This window comes from Sciurus carolinensis, chromosome 3 (assembly GCF_902686445.1).
Source record: "Sciurus carolinensis chromosome 3, mSciCar1.2, whole genome shotgun sequence".
Taxonomy (NCBI): Eukaryota; Metazoa; Chordata; class Mammalia; order Rodentia; family Sciuridae; genus Sciurus; species Sciurus carolinensis.
The window spans coordinates 156,772,698-156,787,314 of record NC_062215.1 but is presented as its reverse complement, the minus strand read 5'-3'; the positions used below and the strand labels follow the sequence as shown (position 1 = coordinate 156,787,314).

The 14,617-nt window shown below is 40.5% G+C and overlaps 2 pseudogenes; one reads left to right on the top strand and one right to left on the bottom strand.

Annotated features, from left to right (window-relative positions):
* Nucleotides 1-2,661: 2,661 nt before the first annotated feature.
* LOC124979526 (heterogeneous nuclear ribonucleoproteins A2/B1-like) lies at nt 2,662-11,451 on the bottom strand (annotated as a pseudogene).
* Nucleotides 11,452-14,173: 2,722 nt separating this feature from the next.
* LOC124980780 (eukaryotic translation initiation factor 1-like) lies at nt 14,174-14,508 on the top strand (annotated as a pseudogene).
* The last annotated feature ends 109 nt before the right edge of the window (nt 14,509-14,617 follow it).

Sequence of the window (14,617 nt, the reverse complement as noted above, 5' to 3'; positions counted from 1 at the left end):
GAGACTGTGTATGCTAGGGGGCCTTACAGTGATGAAACAAGTGGAATAGAAAATAAAGTTAAATGAGTTGATCAATATGACAGCACTCTCCTATGACACAAAGTTTAATACTCTACAAAGGATCCCCAAAACCGGTAATAATGTACTGCTAGAATATTTCCAGGTGGCTTGGAGAAAGTATTTGACCACATTAAGTGAAAAATAAATTTCAGAACTGACAAAGCAGACAGTGAGAAAAGAGAACAACAAGTCTCAGCAGATAGTCTGCTGAACGGATGTTATGTAAGGCTGGAAAACCCAAGAAATAAGTGTATTGAAGGATATTCTGTTTACCAAAATGATAAAGATTGAGGTCTCTGAGGGGGAATCAGCATCATTAAGATGCTCATTGGCATCTATCTTCAGGAGGCCAGGATTGATAGGAGATGCTGTTATAAAACTGGATTCTTTCATAGGAATGGAGATCATAGGATCTTAGATTAACAACGGTCATATGGAAGCACTTAGCCATGAAGAGCAAGACAGGCATAAATATTGTAATGAGAAGCAAAGTGGGAGGATGCACAAAGGAGACCTGACCTGCAGAGACCTATGCAGATAATCAGAGCATAATATTCCTAGGGGTGAAATAAGGATACACAGCAAGGTGTTTCCAAGTCTATAACATCTAAAGAAATCAAGAAAGGACCAACAGAAGCTGAGGAAGCTACTATAAAATAAAGTCACAACCCATCCTCACTCAGTTTTCAGATATAAACCAATTTTAAGACCCAGCATCTGTTGACTGAGGAGAAGTGGAGAAATAACCCTGAAACACCACCGCAACAGTCCACAATAATGGCTCTCCCATAGTCCTGAAAGACCTATGGCCATTTACTCAGATAGCTGAGAATGGTTAACACTGATACCAGAAATAAAAAGCATTTTCCTCACAATCCTATTACTATGGTGCTAGATGAGGCCCAGAAGATAAGGTGTGTCCTGGCATTGATTGAGTTCATGGTGGGCCCATGAGGTCCATGGACTCCCCCAGCGGCCATTCCCTGAGTGCACAATGGAAATGAACATAGTAGGAAATTTTCAGAACTCCCACATTTGTCCTTTGACCTGTGATATAAGCACTATCAAAGTTTCTTAGAACTAGTTTGGTGCCATAAACTAGGTGACTTAAGAAAAATAGAAATTTCTTGTCTCACAGTTCTGGAAGTCTGAAATGAAAGTGTCATCGGGTTGGCTACTCCTGAGAGAGTCCAGGAAGAATCTAGTCAAGCCTCTCTCCTTGGCTTGCAGATGGTATTTTTTTCCCACATCAGTTCACATCATCTTTTTTCTACATGTGCCTGCCTCCAAATTTTCCCTTCTTCTAAGGACATCAATCATGGTGAATTATGAATCCACGCTACCCTTAACTAATTACATCTGCAATAACACTGTCACATTCTGAGGTCCTGGAGGTTTGGACTTCAACGTATGAATTTTTTTGAGGAGGCAGTGATGTTTGGTATATGGGTAAAAGTTAAAAATGGAAAAGGTTGCACTTCATCTCCACTGATGAGTGAGTAGTGAAGTATCCCAAAATAAGAATACATGAGAACTCATGGACTCTAGCAAATACTTGTCTCATTGTAACAGAATAGATCAGGGGACTGAAAGTAGAAAAGTTGGGAGATTAAAAAAAAGAAGACAGAAATGGAATGGGTAGATAGATGTATGGCAGTGGGCATGGAATGTGAAAATGCTTGTATCACAAGTCAAGATGCATCAGGATGAATTTTCCATGGGAGACATACTAAACAACCAAGTAGACAGAATGATTTAATTATTTTGATGTCGACCAGCCTAACTCTGTCATCAGACACTCCAGTGTTGACAAAATGGGCACATAAATGGAGTAGCCATAATGGCAGGGATAGAAATTGTTTTTAGGCCAATAACACAGGCTCACACTCTCCAGTGCTCACCATTCTGCTGTTGCTGCTGAATGTCTAACCAGTCAACAACAGAGAAGAGTGTTGCTCATTCCTCAAGAAGATCAAACTGCCAAACGAAGATAGGCTACTTCCAACTCCTTCCATTCTAAAAGGGATAGAGATTCATCTTAATTAGGGTCAGTGTGTTTTCTGCATATGGGTTTACGTTTTCTTGCATTAAGGCCTCAGACATCACCACTATCTAAAGGTTTACAGAGTGTTTGATTCTTCGAATGAGATCTCAATTAATGTCAATGGTCTAAATGACCCATTTTAAGCAAAGGAGATACATTAGTGAGCACATAGCCAAGGAGACCACTGTTGTTGTTTTTTCTTGATACAAAAGTATTTATTTTTATAAATTTTGTATTTAAAATAGAACTTTAAATTCATCTACTCACAAACCTAATTTAAAACAAGATACATGTATCTCTCTAGCTTATTTTGTTATTTTACAAACAACACTCATTTTGTAATTATTTTATAAAGAACCTATACTAAATGAAGTATTTGTTTTTATCAGAAAACATTTTCCTTTTATGTTAAAAAGTGATTCTTAAATGAAGGCACTAACAAGAACTGCTTTCAGGTGGGGCAATATTTCTTATTTCTTGAAGACTCTGTGGTTGACCACTTCTTCATTAGTTACCTGCAGCAAGACACCTTCCCATGGCAAATAAGATGTTCAGTGTCAGCTCCTCCCACCATAACCCCTACTTCCTCTGCTGCCTCCTGGACCATAATTTCCTCCACTATATGGTCCCCCATGTTCCTGCTACCACCAAAGTTTCCACTCTTCATTGGACCATGGTTAGAAGGTTGCTGGTTATAATTTCCAAAATCATTGTAATTTCTACTTCCATAATTTCCTCCTCCATAGTTGTCATAACCACCTCCATAGCCCCCACCCTGGCTTCCATATCCACGTCCTCCACCACCATATCCTCTGTGGTGTTATTCCTCCTCTTCTTCCTCCATAACCAGGGCTAGCTCCAAAATTGCCACCTCCAGGTCCTCCTCCATACCCATTATAGCCATCCCCAAATCCACATTCACTTCCATATCCATCAGATCCTCCTCTGAAGTTACTTCCTGGTCCTGATCCAAAATTGCTACTGCCACCGCGGGAATCACCAAAACCAAAGTTGCCTCCTCTTCCACTCCTGAAACTTTGGACTTCTTGCATTTCTTGTCTAGACAAAGCCTTTCTTACTTCTGCATTATGACCATTGATGGTGTGGTCTTTTTGCAATACAATTTTGTCCATAGGATCATGGTCATCAAAAGTAACAAAGCCAAAGTCTCTTTTCTTTCCGGACTGCCTAATAGTAATTATCTCAATAGTATCAATTTTTCCATAATCTTCAAAGTAATCTCTAAGGTTATCGCGCTCCCCGCCCGCAGAGAGACACGACACCGGATCGGAGTAAGTTCTTTATTTTCTGCTATCTGCTACTTCTGGCTGGCCGCGCACGGCTGCTCTTGCAAGGGTCTTACATTACATACAACAACCAATCAGCTTATAGATCACGAGGGGAAAGCATGGACAGTAATGGAGCATAATAGTGTGCATATAGCAAGCATGCAGTGTCCACGAGGACCCATGGCCAATCACATTAACTTCCTCAAATAACGCCACTTGTTGCACAGAGAATTAGTCTGCTGGAGGTACCTGGTTTTGCTCTCAGCACTTCCTTGGCACATTGCCAGGCGCCATCTTGGCCGCATCGTAGGGCTGGGGGTCCGCGGTACCCCGACAGCTCCCCCTTTTTTATTTATTAAAAGAATGCTGGCTCGGGACCGTGCCTGTCTTAGGCGGAGTGGTCAACCATCGTCCTTACCCGTCATCGGATAACTGCAGAGCATGCTACAGCTCCTGTCTTAGGTCGGTACGAGGTTACCTCCTTCTTTACCCGTCATTGACTACCGGTCCAGCATGCTCAGCCAGACTTGAGGAGAGCTGCCAGCCTCTAAGGCCATCATGGCTTGATGGAAAATGATGCGATCTCTGGCATGAACTTGGCGTATATGCATGATAAAGCGTGTGAGGAAGATAATTGCAATAATCATTAACATACACAATGCTCCCATTCCTGCCCATTGCTTTACAAAACTGAAAGAAGAGGATAACCAATTTTGCATTTCAGACATAGGGGCTATATTAACTCTAGTAGAATTAAGGCTAACAATTTGTGATCTAAGAATGGCAGTAAGATTATCAAATTTATAAGACCAATTGGCACGTAGCTGAGTAGATATGATTTTAGACAAATTTGCTGCATAACTAAGATTATGATAAGCTACAGGTGTAACGCACAGTCCCGGCAGATGATAAATACACCCCACGTTTAACAGTTCCTGTAAAAGGTCCATCTGTTCTTGAAGTAAGTCCACACGTTGGTTCACCAAAAGTAGTCCTGCTTTTAGGTGTTGATCCACTGTTTGTTGAGTAGACAGAGCAGTAGCTGTCTGCTGGACCACATCATTAAGCTTAGTTGCTGACTGTACTGATGTCGTCAAGGCTACAGCTGCTGCAGTGGCTGCTGTTGCTGATGCAACTACGGTGGTAATGACTGCTATGGTGATTCCAAAATCCCTCTTATTTCTGGAAAGCAATACTGGCAATTCATCATCTGTAACAGAAACTGGCATAGGCAGAAAAGTAGGGATTCGCATGATGACCGCTCGGGAGAAATTGGCAGCATTCCAACATTGAGAAAGGTAGCATCTAGATTGAGAGCAATTAAGGTTTGTGCTATTAGTGTTGGTTAGTAAAAACATAAAAGGAGGGAACACACAGACTGTGGTGGACAAGAATGAAAGATTTTGAGTACAATTAGTAGTAGTCTTGGCTCCACTCCTGTTAACTCCAGTCCACTTCCTAGAATTCCATTCGCATTGTCTGAAAGATCCTCCTTTAAGAGCAAAAAAAGGTTGTAAGTTAGTATATCCTGAAGTCGAGGTAAATAGCAACCAGTTATCAAAAGGATTAGTGCGCCTTCCGCCAAATTTGCCGTCATAATCATCAAAGTCATCAGTGGTACGCTGAGAAGTAAAATTTGGTGTGAAGAAAAATCCATGTTGAACTGGGGCTGCTTGCTCAGCATTTTGACAACCTGTCCAGGTAGGAAGTGTGGAAAATTTTGGATTACATGGAGGAAAAAGTCTGGGAGTTTTAAATCCATTAGTGGGAAGTGGTAATTTGTGAGGTATAAGTCCTGTAATCAAGGTGGCTGCCCCTTCCCAATATTCCTTTGATATGGTTATGTGTGTACCATTAACAAACTGAAGACCAAGCGAACCGTAGCCTTGGGGTAGAGCATCAGGAGAATCCCTGGATGTAAAGAAACCCTGTACCTGCTTTTGGAGAACAATACAAGGGTTAAAGTCATTACTACCAATAGCATTATCCTCAGGTATATCAAAGCACAAGGTTCCAGGGAGGGAGAAAGTGGAAAAATTATATAGATGAGTATCTGGATCAAAAGACGTAGTGGGTAATCCTGTAGCCATTTTGGTGGTGAACAACGGAGGAAGTAAAGAGGAAGTATTAGTTAACGGTAAAGGATATGGCCAGGCTTTAACTATCGCCCATAATTCTCGTGTCTTCACCAGTGTCAACATCATCATTAGCAGGGCGCTTATCAGCACGATGTTCTTCATCGTTACTTTGATGCACCAGTCTGGTCAACCTTTCAGGTATCCAAATTGGTGTTTGCTGATCCTGTGGGAAGACACAAACAGACCCTCGGACCCACCGAAGAACTGGATCTGGACCTTTCCATGTACCTGTGAGAATATCTTTCCACTTTACCCACATTTGAGTACTTGTGGGATTAGCATGTCTCTCTGCAGCCGTGCTTCCATTTTTGTCCACATTTAAAAAATTTAAAATTAAAAGTACTAAATTTAGTTTGTCTTTAGGTGCTCTAAAGTCAGCACCTATTCCCCCTTTTTGTTTTATTAAACAATTTTTTAATGTTAAATGAGTGCGTTCCACTATTCCTTGTCCTTGAGGATTATAAGGAATTCCTGTGATGAGCTGTATACCAAAACTTTTTGTGAATAGAAGAAAACTTTTGGATGTGTAAGCTGGCCCATTATCAGTTTTGATGATTTTTGGAACGCCCCAGGCTGCAAATGTTTGTAAACAATGTTGTATAACATCTTTAACCTTTTCACCAGTGTGAGCTGAGGCCATGATTACCCCTGAAGCGGTGTCTACTGAAACATGAATATACTTGAGATTTCCAAATTTTGAAAAATGAGTAACATCCATTTGCCAAATATGATTAGGTAACAGTCCTCTGGGATTTACTCCAACAGACTGTACTGGCAATAGGGTGGCACAATGTTGACATGTTTTAACAATTTGTCTAGCAACATCTTTAGAAATATTAAACTTTCTTCTAAGAGTAGTAGAATTAACATGAAATTGTGAATGAAACATCTTAGCTTGTTCAAATAGTGTAAAAGCCAAAATGGTTTTTGTGGCTTTATCAGCCTTAGCATTTGTTTTGGCAAGTGGTCCTGGTAGGCCAGAATGAGCTCTAATATGTCCTACATAAAAGGGGTATTTGCGGTCTAAAATTAGGGCACGCAAGGTTCGAAAGTAAGGAGCAACTGTGGATCCATCGGGAATATAAGGCACAGTTTCTAAACAAGGTATTGATTGTACTATATAATAACTGTCAGATAACAGATTAAAAGGTTGATCCTTCATGATATTAAAAGCTAAGACTACTGCAGCAAGCTCCACTACTTGGGCAGACGAGGAAGGGAGAATGATGGTTTCAGTTTTATCTCCAACTATTACTGCTCCCACTCCATTTTTAGATCCATCAGTAAATATTGTTTGACAATGATGCAAAGGCTGCGTCTTTGTAATTTTTGGAAATATAATTGGAGTATTTTTACAAAACTGTATCCATGGATGTTTAGGATAATGATTATCAAATGTTGTTGTGGTTGAGCAATATAAAACAGCCCAATCATCATCATGCTGAATCAACCACTGCATTTGTAGTTTAGTATAGGGAATAATAATGACCTTAGGGTGACTTCCAAATATGGTAATACAGGCCTCTAACCCTTTATATATCAACTGAGCTATTGCCTTAGGAAATGTTTGTAACTGTTTTGTGGGCGATGCTGGGAGATTGATACTCTGTAAAGGTCCTCCTTGCCATAAAATTCCATATGGGCTATGTTGTTCTGGGATAATAATCAACATTAGAGGTTGGGATGGATCACATCTTTCTGTATGATCTGATTGCAATCTCTGTTCTACCAACGTGAGAACCTTTTGTGCTTCCGAAGTAAGGACTCTCGGGGAATGGAGATTAGGGTCTCCTTTAAGTATATTAAATAGAGGTTTCAGCTCTCCTGTGGTAATCTTTAAATATGGCCTAATCCAATTTATATCTCCAAGGAGTTTTTGAAAATCATTTAGATTTTTAAGCTTATCGGTTCTAATGGTTAATTTTAAAGGCTTTACCATAGTAGCTGTAAGCTTAGTACCTAGATATTCTTGAGTTTCTCCCATTTGTAGCTTTTCTGGAGAGATGTTTAAGCCATATTGTTGTAGAGTGGAAATTAAAAATTGTAAAGCCTTTTCCAAGAATTGTCTGTTTTTGTGGCAGATAAGGATATCATCCATATAATGATAAATCAACAAATCTGGAAAATTGTCTCTTGTAGGTTTTAAGGCTTTATCTACATATATTTGGCATAACGTGGGACTATTAGTCATGCCTTGAGGCAACACGGTTCACTCAAATCTTTGGTCAGGCTGTGCATGATTGAGAGAAGGTAAGGTAAAAGCAAACCGCCAACAATCCCTTCTATGTAATGGGATTGAGAAAAAACAATCTTTTAAATCTAAAATAACAGTGGGCCAATTTTTAGGTAAAGCTGTAACTAAAGGCAATCCCCGTTGTATAGGACCCATAGGGAACATCTGTGCATTAATGGCCCTTAAATCATGTAATAGTCTCCACTTTCCAGACTTTTTCTTAATGACAAAGATAGGAGTATTCCAGGGAGAAGTAGAAGGTTGTAAATGTCCTGCCTGTACTTGTTCTTGTACTAATTTATGAGCCGCTTCTAACTTTACTGTAGTAAGGGGCCACTGTTGAATCCATTGTGGCTCATCATTTTTCCAAACTATTGGAATTGGTGTAATAACAGTGGCCCCTACATAAAACCCAGCCCTCTGAAATCATTTTTTGGAGGAGGTAAGGGCAAGGGTTGTAGTGATCCCTGTTGTTCTCGACCTAACCCTTGACTTTCTGTATATTGCATCTTTTTCATCATATGTGTCACAGGTTTAGAATTAATATTTGTTGTTAATTTAGCATTTATTTGAGTTAAGACATCTCTCCCCCATAAGGAAATAGGTATTTTACAGATATATGGTTGAAAAATCCCTGAATGGCCCTCATTATCCCTCCAGGACAGCGAAGCAGCACTCTGGTTAGGTGATTGAGCCACACCCAAACCTTGTAAATTTTGATTAGCTGTAACTACAGGCCAACCTTTGGGCCAAACTGCCTCACTTATTATACTTTTATCAGCTCCTGTGTCCAGTAATCCTATAAAAGGTTTATGTCCCACTATTAACTGCATTATGGGCCTATCTTGGAGGTCCATAGTAAAATTAGCCCAGGGTCCTCCTGTAGACCCAAATCCGTTAGTTCCCCTTATTGTCTTCTTACTAGGCCACAAGGAATGCTGACTAGGTAAAATTAACATTTGTGTTATCCTATCTCCTGGAGAAATGACTGTGATTCCTTTGGGTGAAGAAACCATAGCCTTAACTTGTCCTTGAAAATCAGGATCAATTACTCCTGGGTGGATTATAAGACCTCTTAAGGTAGAAGAACTTCTGCCTAGAAGCAATCCTACTGAATTTGCCGGAATATTTCCCTCCCAATCTGTGTCTATCATTTGTACACCCATATCAGGGTTAATATGAGTCTGGAGGTGGCACAGATGTCCAATCCTGCACTTCCTGAGGTGGCTCTTCTTTCCTGAGCTTCATTCCCTTTTCGGTTGGAGGATACCACTGTCGTGGCACTTGTTGAATCACCCCGTATATTTGTTGTGGGCCCCGGGGCGGGCCCCTCACCCCGTTTTTTTGTAGCTTGGGGTTAGTTGGTAAAGGATTCCCTTCTTTGTCCCTAACGGAATAACATTCACTAAGCCAATGATTTCCTCTTTTACACCGAGGACATAACCTGGGCCCCTTTCCTTGGCCATTGTTCCTGGAAGGGCAACATGCTCTCAAGTGTCCCATTTGTCCACATATGAAGCAGGAACCAGGAGGTCCCCCTTTTTTACCCCCTCCTCTTTGTGATAATGCTGTGGCAAGAACAGAGGTTTGTCTGTCGAGTGCCGCAATAAATGTAGCACTATTTCCAGAGGCCTCATTAATGTCTTTGCAGACTCTTAAATAAGTAGACAAGTCTTTATTTCTCCATGGCCTGATGGCATCTTTGCACCATTTATTGGCTTGTTCATAGGCTAACTGTTTTATTAATGGCATTGCTTGATCAGCATCTCCAAAAATTCTAGAAGCTGTTTGAATTAATCTATCAACGAAGTCTGCATAGGGCTCATTACTTCCTTGGGTAACTTTTGACAACTGTCCTTGTAAATCTCCTGACCCTTGTAGGGTTTTCCATGCTTTAATAACAGCCACAGCAATTTGAGCATACACTGCAGGATGATAATTAATCTGTGCCTGGACTCCCTCATAAGGCCCTGTTTCCATCAACATGTCTCTGTCTACCTGTGGATTCCCTGAAGTTGCATTGTGCCTTGCAGTGTCCATTGAAATTTCCTGCCAAGCTGTTTTCCACATAAGATACTGTCCCCCTGACAAGGTTGCTCTAGCTAGATTAGTCCAATCCAAAGGTAGCATATTTAAGGACATCATGGTCTCTACCAGTGAGACTGTAAAAGCCGATTGAGGCCCATAAGTGCTCACTGCTTCTTTCAGCTGTTTAACAATTTTAAAATCTAACAGCTGATGAAACCTTTGATTCTGGGCATCCTCAAATACTGGATATGTAGCATTTTGTAAGGAGGCCCACCCTCGGTGTCTGTTGTGGTTTTCCTTTTTATTAAACTCCATAGGTGGTGCACTGGGGGCAACAGGTGTACTAAGCAGTCTAGGTGCTAGAGGGCGCTCAGGTTGCACGCTTAACTTTCCCATAGCTTCTTCAAGTTCTTCCCCAGTAAGTTCCTCTTCGGAACTTTCTCTTTCCGTATAATTTTCTCTTTCTGAATTCTGAGAACATGATCGTTCCTCTTTAATTTCTTCTAAGATCTGACTTCCTTCTTCTAAAGGCCCCTTTAAATCCCTAAAAGGGTTTTTTGATTTACTTTGCTGTATCAAACAAGATTTAATAAGCGACCATATGGCCAGTGTTCCCATTGGCAATGGCTCTCGTCTCTCCGCATCGTGCAAATCCTCTCCTAGCTGCTCCCACTGAGGAAGATTTAGTAACCCTTCGTCTAAAAACCACGGAGAGACTTTCTCTACAGTATCAAGAAACTTCAAGGCCGTGTTTGCCTTCAATGGTGTTCCGTGATTTTTTAAGAGTTCTCTAAGGGGCTGCTGCATTCTAATCTTAGACAGATCCGTTCCCATGATTAAATCTTACAGCACTACGAGCTAGTTTAAACACACAAACAAAAAGACAAGCGCGCGCACGCACACACACACGCTCACGCACGCACACACATACACAGTTTGGTACCACTGTATAAGTCTGTATCTGGCCACTTCACTCGTCCCTCCCACGGGGATCCTTTTGTTATGAATTGTCGCGGCTCCGCGATCGTCGAGACGTCTCACCTTTGTACTCTCGGACTAATTTTGTCTTGATTTGAGAACTTATATGAACTTACCCTTATATCTTTACTCGTTCCCGGGTTTCGGCACCATTTATCACGCTCCCCGCCCGCAGAGAGACACGACACCGGATCGGAGTAAGTTCTTTATTTTCTGCTATCTGCTACTTCTGGCTGGCCGCGCACGGCTGCTCTTGCAAGGGCCTTACATTACATACAACAACCAATCAGCTTATAGATCACGAGGGGAAAGCATGGACAGTAATGGAGCATAATAGTGTGCATATAGCAAGCATGCAGTGTCCACGAGGACCCATGGCCAATCACATTAACTTCCTCAAATAACGCCACTTGTTGCACAGAGAATTAGTCTGCTGGAGGTACCTGGTTTTGCTCTCAGCACTTCCTTGGCACATTGCCAGGCACCATCTTGGCCGCATCATAGGGCTGGGGGTCCGCGGTACCCCGACATAAGGTGGTGTTCCTCAGTATCTTCTTTAATTCCACCAACAAACAGCTTCTTCACAGTCACATGAACCCCTGGTTTTCCAGACTCCTCTCTTGCTACAGCTCGTTTTGGCTCCACCACTCTCCCATCAATTGAATGAGGTCTTGCAGCCATGGTAGCATCAATCTCAGCCATAGATGAGAAAGTACAAAACCAAATCCTCTTGATCTTTTGCTTGCCAACAATGTGATTCTATATTTAGAGGATCCAAAAAACTCCACCAGAAAACTTCTAGACCTAATAAATGAATTCAGCAAAGCAGCAGGATATAAAATCAACACACATAAGTCTAATGTATTTCTATTCATAAGCAATGAATCCTCGGAAAGAGAAATTAGGAAAACAACTCTGTTCACAATAGCCTCAAAAAAAAAAAAAAATAACATACTTAGGAATCAATCTAACAAAAGAGGTGAAAGACCTCTACAATGAAAACTACAGAAAATTAAAGAAAGAAATTAAAGAAGACCTTAGACGATGGAAAGATCTCCCAAGTTCTTGGATAGGTAGAATTAATATTATCAAAATGGCCATACTACCTAAAGTGCTATACAGATTTAACACAATTCCAATGACATTCCTCATAGAAATAGAGAAAGCAATATGAAATTCATCTGGAAGAACAAAAGACCCAGAATAGTCAAAGCAATCCTAGGTAGAGTGATGCAGGAGGTATCACAATACCAGACATTAAACTCTACTATAGAGTAATAGTAACAAAAACAGCATGGTATTGGCACCAAAATAGACAGGTAGACCAGTGGTACAGAATAAAGGACACAGAGACAAACCTATATAAGTACACTTATCTCATACTAGAAAAAGGTGCCAAAAACACACAATGGAAAAAAGATAGCCTCTTTTTTTAAAATTTATTTTTATTGTACACAAATGGGATACATACTGTTTCTCTGTTTGTACATGAAGTAAAGGCACACCTTTTGTGTAGTAAAGTTAGCCTCTTCAACAAAGGTACTGGCAAAACTGGAAATCCATGTGCAACAAAATGAAATTAAACCCCTATCTCTCACCCTGTACAAAACTCAAAATGGATCAAGGATCTAGGAATTAGACCTGAGACCCTTCACCAAATAGAAGAAAAAGTAGACCCGAATCTTCATCATGTTGGTTTAGGACCAGACTTCCTTAACAAGACTTCCAAAGTTAAGAAACAAAAATAAGAATCAATAAATGAGATGGAGTCAAACTTTTTCTCAGCAAAGGAAACAATCAATAATGTGAAAAGAGAGCTTACAGAGTGGGATAAAATCTTTTCCACACACACTTCAGACAGAGCACTAATCTCCAAAATTTATAAAGAACTTAAAAAATTTTACACCAAAAATACAAAGAACCCAATAAATAAATGGGCTAAGGAACTGAGCAGACACTTCACAGAAGAAGATATACAGGTAATCAACAAATATATGAAAAAGTGCTCATCATCTCTAGTAATTAGAGAAATGTAAATTAACCCCCCCCTAAGATTTAATCTAACTCCAATTAGAATGGCTATTATCAAGAACACAGCAATAATAAGTGTTTGTGTGAATGTGGGGAAAAAGTCACACTCACACATTGCCGGTGGAGTTGCAAATTGGTGCAACCACTCTGGAAAGCAGTACGGAGATTCCTCAGAAAACTTGGAATGGACCTACCATTTGACCCAGCTATCCCACTCCTTGGTTTATACCCAAAGGACTTAAAATCAGCATACTGCAATGACGCAGCCACATCAATATTCACAGCAGCTCAATTCACAGTAGCTAGATTGTGGAACCAACCTAGATGTCCTTCAATTGATGAATAAATAAAGAAACTGTGGGGCTGGGGATATAGCTCAGTTGGTAGAGTGCTTGCCTCACAAGCACAAGGCCTTGGGTTCAATCCCCAGCACCACAAAAAAAAAAAAAAGAGAGAGAGAGAAAGCGCGCGCGAGAGAGAGACTGTGGTATATATAGACAATGGAATATTACTCAGCCATAAAGAAGAATAAAATTATGGCATTTGCTAGAAAATGGATGGAGTTGGAGAATATCAGGCTGAATGAAATAAGCCAAGTCCAAAAAACTAAAGGCCAAATGTTTTCTCTGAAAAGTGGATGATGATACATAATGATGGGGGGGTGGGCAAGAAATGAATGAAGTAACTTTGGATGGTGTAAAGGAAAGTTGGGCAGGAGGGATTGGGAGAAGGAAAGATAGTAGACTGAGAGAGACATAATTACCCCATGTACAAGTATGATGACATGAATGGTGTGAATCTACATTGTGTACAACCATAGAAATTAAAAGTTGTACCCATTTGTGTACAATGAATCAAAATGCAGTCTGTAAAATTTTTTTAAAATTTAAGAAAAAAAAGGAAACAAAATATGCACCATTTACTTCCTACAACTCTAATTGCTGTTTTGCTCTTGATTGAAGTCAAAAGAAGGGTTATGCAATAGGGAATTAAAAATGGAATGGAACACTCTTAGCTTGTAACCACTTTGAACAACTCATTGGGAGTTCCAACTGTTAAATGAAGCAAGTGCCACAAGGATTTCAACAGAATTCTGAATTTCAGTACAAGTAGATATAGAAATCTCTTACATGTGTGAGAGATAAGATCCATAACACCGTATACATGTAGTTACTGTACTCAGACTCAACTTTAAAACACTCTTGGAAGAAATCAACCATTAAGATTGTGATATGACCCAATCACCAAGCTACCACCCAGGACTCAGCAGCCTATCCTCGAGCCCCCTCACTTCATGATACTGGGTCCCGACAGCCACCTTCCCCCACAGCCGCCTTGCCATCTGCAGGCCGAGGAAAAGGATTCCTATCATATGTCCTCTCTTCAGAACCTCCACTATTTTGAACCCTTTGTTGATGCAAGCAAAGGTAATGACCTGCTTCCTGCTAGCTGAGAGTTATATCCATATAAGAATTCAACAGAGAAATGGCAGGAAGACCCTTACCATTGTCCAAGGAATCACTAATGATGATGATGAAAAGAAACTAGGGAAGGTCCTTAAGAAGAAATGTACCTGCAATGGTACTGTAACAGATCCAGAATATGGAGAAATAATTCAGCTACAAAGTGACCATCGCAAGAACGTATGCCAGTTCCTGATAGAGTGGATTGGGCAAGGACCATCAGCAGAAAGGTCATGGGTTTTGAGTGTTTGTAACTCACTAAAGCTTAAGTGAGGATTTCCTTGAAATAAGCAGGATTTCTCTTCTGTCCCTTGTCACAAGTTTTAAAGTCTCACAACTTGTATAATGTAACC